The sequence below is a fragment of the Arachis ipaensis genome, chromosome B5 (genome assembly GCF_059453495.1).
Source record: "Arachis ipaensis isolate K30076 ecotype BB chromosome B5, ASM5945349v1, whole genome shotgun sequence".
NCBI classification, from domain to species: domain Eukaryota; kingdom Viridiplantae; phylum Streptophyta; class Magnoliopsida; order Fabales; family Fabaceae; genus Arachis; species Arachis ipaensis.
The window spans coordinates 45,292,845-45,297,300 of NC_142440.1; the positions used below are offsets into that span (position 1 = coordinate 45,292,845).

Genomic DNA, 4,456 nt, shown 5'->3' on the forward strand with positions numbered 1-4,456 from the left:
GAACAAGCGGGGCTTCAACTTCCTTTGATTCTGAACCTGAGAGGACCTTCCTTAGATTAAGGAGGGAAGCAAGAGGAAAGAGAGTATACAGAGGAAGAAGAGAAGTATTTTAAACCAGACATGGATGAGAATATAGAGAACCATCATGAAGAAGAAGCTCACAACCATGGCAGAGAAGGCCCAGTGCATCATGCTGGGTAAGAGAGAAGAGTTCTGGGATCTTACATCAATCCAAACCCAGGAAACTATGGAAGTAGCATCCAAAAGCCAACCATACATGCCAATAACTTTGAACTTAAGCCACAACTCATCACCCTTGTTCAGAACAACTGTTCGTTCGAAGGAGGTGTCCAAGAAGACCCCAATCAACATCTAACCACCTTCCTGAGGATCTGTGATATTGTGAAGTCTAATGGTGTTCATCCTGACACCTATAGACTGCTCCTATTCCCCTTCTCACTCAAGGACAAGGCATCTAAATGGCTAGAATCCTTTCCGAAGGAGAGCTTAACAACCTGGGAAGACGTGGTGAACAAATTCTTGGCGAGATTCTATCCTCCTCAAAGAATCAACAGGTTGAGATCTGAGGTTCAAACTTTCAGGCAACAAGATGGTGAGACTCTCTATGAAGCATGGGAGAGGTTTAAGGATCTGACAAGAAGGTGCCCACCAGATATGTTTAATGAATGGGTACAACTACACATTTTTTTGAAGGCCTTTCTTATGAATCAAAGAAGGCAGTAGATCACTCATCCGAGGGATCTCTGAACAAGAAGAAAACCATTGAAAAAGCCATAGATATCATTGAGACTGTAGCCGAGAATGACTACTTCTATGCCTCTGAAAGGGGCAACACTAGAGGAGTAATGGAGCTAAACAACGTGGATGCACTGCTGGCCCAAAACAAGCTGATTACTAAGCAACTGGCTGACCTTACCAAGAAGATGGAGAGGAACCAAGTAGCAGCAATCACCACCTCATCAGCAACTCAAGAAGGAGTAAATGCAGAGGCAGAGGTTAATCAGGAACAAGCCAACTACATTGGAAACTCACCCAGGCAGGCACATGATCCATACTTCAAGACTTACAATCCTGGTTGGAGAAACCACCCAAACTTTGGGTGGGGAAACCAACAAGATCAAGGCCAAGATCAGAGACGTCACAACCCCAACAACAATGCAGCTCACCAACATTCCACACAGAGATCATATCAGCACCTACCTAACAATACACCTCAACATCCATACCAAAGCCAGAATGGCCCTTCTCATCACTCCAACTCCAACTCATCAACATCTGAAGATAGACTCTCAAGGATTGAGACCTTACTTGAAGGCATATGTAAAGAACTCCAAGAGAACAAGGTGTTCAAGGAGGAGGTACGAGCTAATCTCAAAAACCAGGGAGACACCATTCAGAGGCTAGAATTTCAAGTGGGATACCTCTCTGAGAAGATTCCCAAACCCACTGATAGCTTCCCAAGTGACACAGAGAAAAACCCGAGAAGTGAAGCAAAGAAAGTAAGATGGGAAGACTGCAAGATGGTCACTACAAGTGATAAGGGGACTGAGGAAGAGCCGAACAAACCATTAGAACAACCTGGAGATACATCAGCAGAGAAATAGGAAGAGGATCACCAAGAAACCAAAATTACACAGAAGGATCTACTGAGGCTCTATGCACCTTTTCCCCAAAGACTCAAGGGTGGTGTAGAAAAGAGAATATACTCAAAGTTCCTTGACATGTTTGCATCTCTCCATGTGAACATACCATTCATCAAGGCTCTCCAACAAATGCCCTCATACATTAAGTATATGAAAGAGTTGCTGACCAGAAAAAGCTCACTCAAAGGAGGGCAAACAATAGTGATGAATAAGGAGTGCAGTGCTCTCATTCAACCAGAGTTGCCTACAAAAAGGAAGGACCCAGGGAGTTTTCACATCCCCTATGCCATAGGAGAAACAATGTTTGACAAAGGACTCTGTGACCTGGGAGCAAGCATCAACTTAATGCCTTTATCCCTTATGAAGAAGCTGCAGATTAATGATCTAATGCCCACAGACGTAGTCATCAGGCTGGCCGACAAAACTCAAAAACAAGCAGTAGGAGTAGTTAAAAACGTGTTGGTGAAGGTTGGGAACTACTTCCTTCCCACAGACTTTGTCATATTGGAAATGGAAGAGAGTCACCTCCACCCAATCATATTGGGAAGACCATTCCTAGCTACAGCCAGAGCACTCATAGATGTGGAGCGAGGAGAGCTAATACTAAGGATACATGACGAACAAATCGCACTCAATATCTTCAAACCCTCACAAGAAGCAGATCAGGAAAGCAAGGAACTAAGGGGAGAGCACGACAAAGCACTGGTGGAAGAAACAAGCATTGAAGCACAAGCTGTACACCTGGGAATCCCTTTGGTTGATGAACAAGACAGTCAGCAGTTGTCACAGCAAAAAGAAAACCAGGAGGAACCTAAACCACTAGAGTCATATGAGACCAGCAACAAAATTTCATTGGAAAAAGAGGTCACAAAGAGCAGGGCAACAGTAAAAGAAACAAAGAAGAAGGCACCAAGGAGGTGGAGGAACAAGAAGATCCCTACAGAGGATTTTTCTCCAGGGGATAAAGTGATCTCAGCTTATTTCCTAGTTATCCCATCTCATCTCTCTACTATCCCATCTCAGCTACCTAAAGTTTTCACCATCAACAGAATTCTCTCCCTAGAACATGTGGAGATTCTTGATGAAGCCAATGGAGATAGATTTACTACAAGGGGGGAGGATTTGAAGCATTACCAACCACCCTGACAAAGTCAGAACGTCAAGCTAGTGACGCTAAAGAAGCGCTTCATGGGAGGCAACCCATGTTTTATATCCTTTTAAAGTAGTTAATAATGCAAGGCTCATGAATTTCAAATCAACTTTGACACATACTTGAATGAATCTTTTATACAGCAGATAGTGAAGAACAAGTTTGGTGTTCAAGGCATACTAAGAGAGCATAAATGCAATTCATATCATGCCACTCTTAGAGCCTTGAATAAAAACTTTTTACACCACAGTGTCCCAAACTAAGTTTGGTGTCACCAATGTTGCATACATGAACAATTAATTAGTCAGTTGGTTTATATTCATGAATAGCACTTACCATTTAGAAACAAAAATTTTTAAAAGTAGTTATTCTTTCCTTTTAAATTTTGCCGCCACTATCCACAAATTCATTAATCATATTTCTTTTGTTTTGTAGGAAAATTGATGGGACAATTGAAGGAGGAAGGGTTCGGCCACTTTAAAAGAAGAAGACTATACACGTGTCTTCAAGGGGAATGCCTTGGGAAATGTTGCCATGCAACATTGGAAGAAGAACACGCTTGGAAACTGAACCAACCCCATCATAAAGTTGATGATCCTTGCGCCCATCCCATACTATAAACCCCATCCATTCATCATAGGCCTACACATTCAATCCACACCTTTCTTCTACTCACTACTTCTCTATATTCCAATTTTCATCCTTTACACTTCCCACTCTTGGCACCCAACTCCCCTTTTACCCATCAAAAACACTCTCACTCATTCCCTTCACTACACCCCATCTTAACCGGCCGAAGCCCATTATCCACACCCTTTACACCTTCACATATCAAAAATCAGTTATGGCATCATCAAGCTCTAAGAGAAGAAAAGGGAAGGAGCCTATGGAGCAACGCCCTTTCGATGAGAAGAAATTTAAAACCTTTCACCATGCATTGCAATATGGATGGATGGTTGATAAGGAGATCATATATGAGCTAGGCTTTCAAGTCAGAAAAACTGAGGGCCCCGAAATCACAGAGAAGGTGGAAAAGAGAAGATGGGAGCTCCTTATTGATCCAGTCATAAAAGTAAATGTAACTCTTGTAAGAGAGTTTTATGCAAATGCAGTCAGGTATGATAAGGCAGATGACTCCTATATAAGCTTCGTGAGAGGGGTAACCGTGGACTTCAGCCCCATGAGCATCATGAGGGCATTAAAGCTACAAGCCATACCATTTGCAGAAGAAAGCTATCACTCCAGAATATATGGCAGCCCCAATCATGACCAGATTGTACAAGATATTTGCGTGCAAGGAGCTGATTGGGTACGAGATCCTCAGGGGAAACCCAAGTTCATCAAGAGAGGGGACCTCACCCCTGAAGCAAAGGGGTGGTTTGAAATTGTAAGGAGATCCATCCTTCCTACCGGGAATAACTCAGAGGTGAATCTTAAGAGAGCAATAATGGTGCAATGTATACTTAAAGGGGGAGAGATCAAGGTCCTTGAACTTATAGCCCAAGGTATTAGGAAGATGGCTGAAAAGAGCGATTCTGGAGGAAGGTTAGGCTACCCCAGCACTATTTTTCGTCTGTGTGACAAGGTTGGGGTGGTATTCGAGGATGAGGACCCTGATTGGATAAAAGTGGGCATCCCAATT

The 4,456-nt window shown here is 42.9% G+C and overlaps 1 non-coding gene across 1 annotated transcript; it reads right to left on the minus strand.

Moving 5' to 3' along the window:
• Positions 1 to 573: 573 nt before the first annotated feature.
• Positions 574 to 680, minus strand: LOC148564046 (small nucleolar RNA R71). The gene has a single exon (XR_015884274.1). It is a non-coding gene; the product is annotated as a small nucleolar RNA R71 (small nucleolar RNA).
• Positions 681 to 4,456: the final 3,776 nt, after the last annotated feature.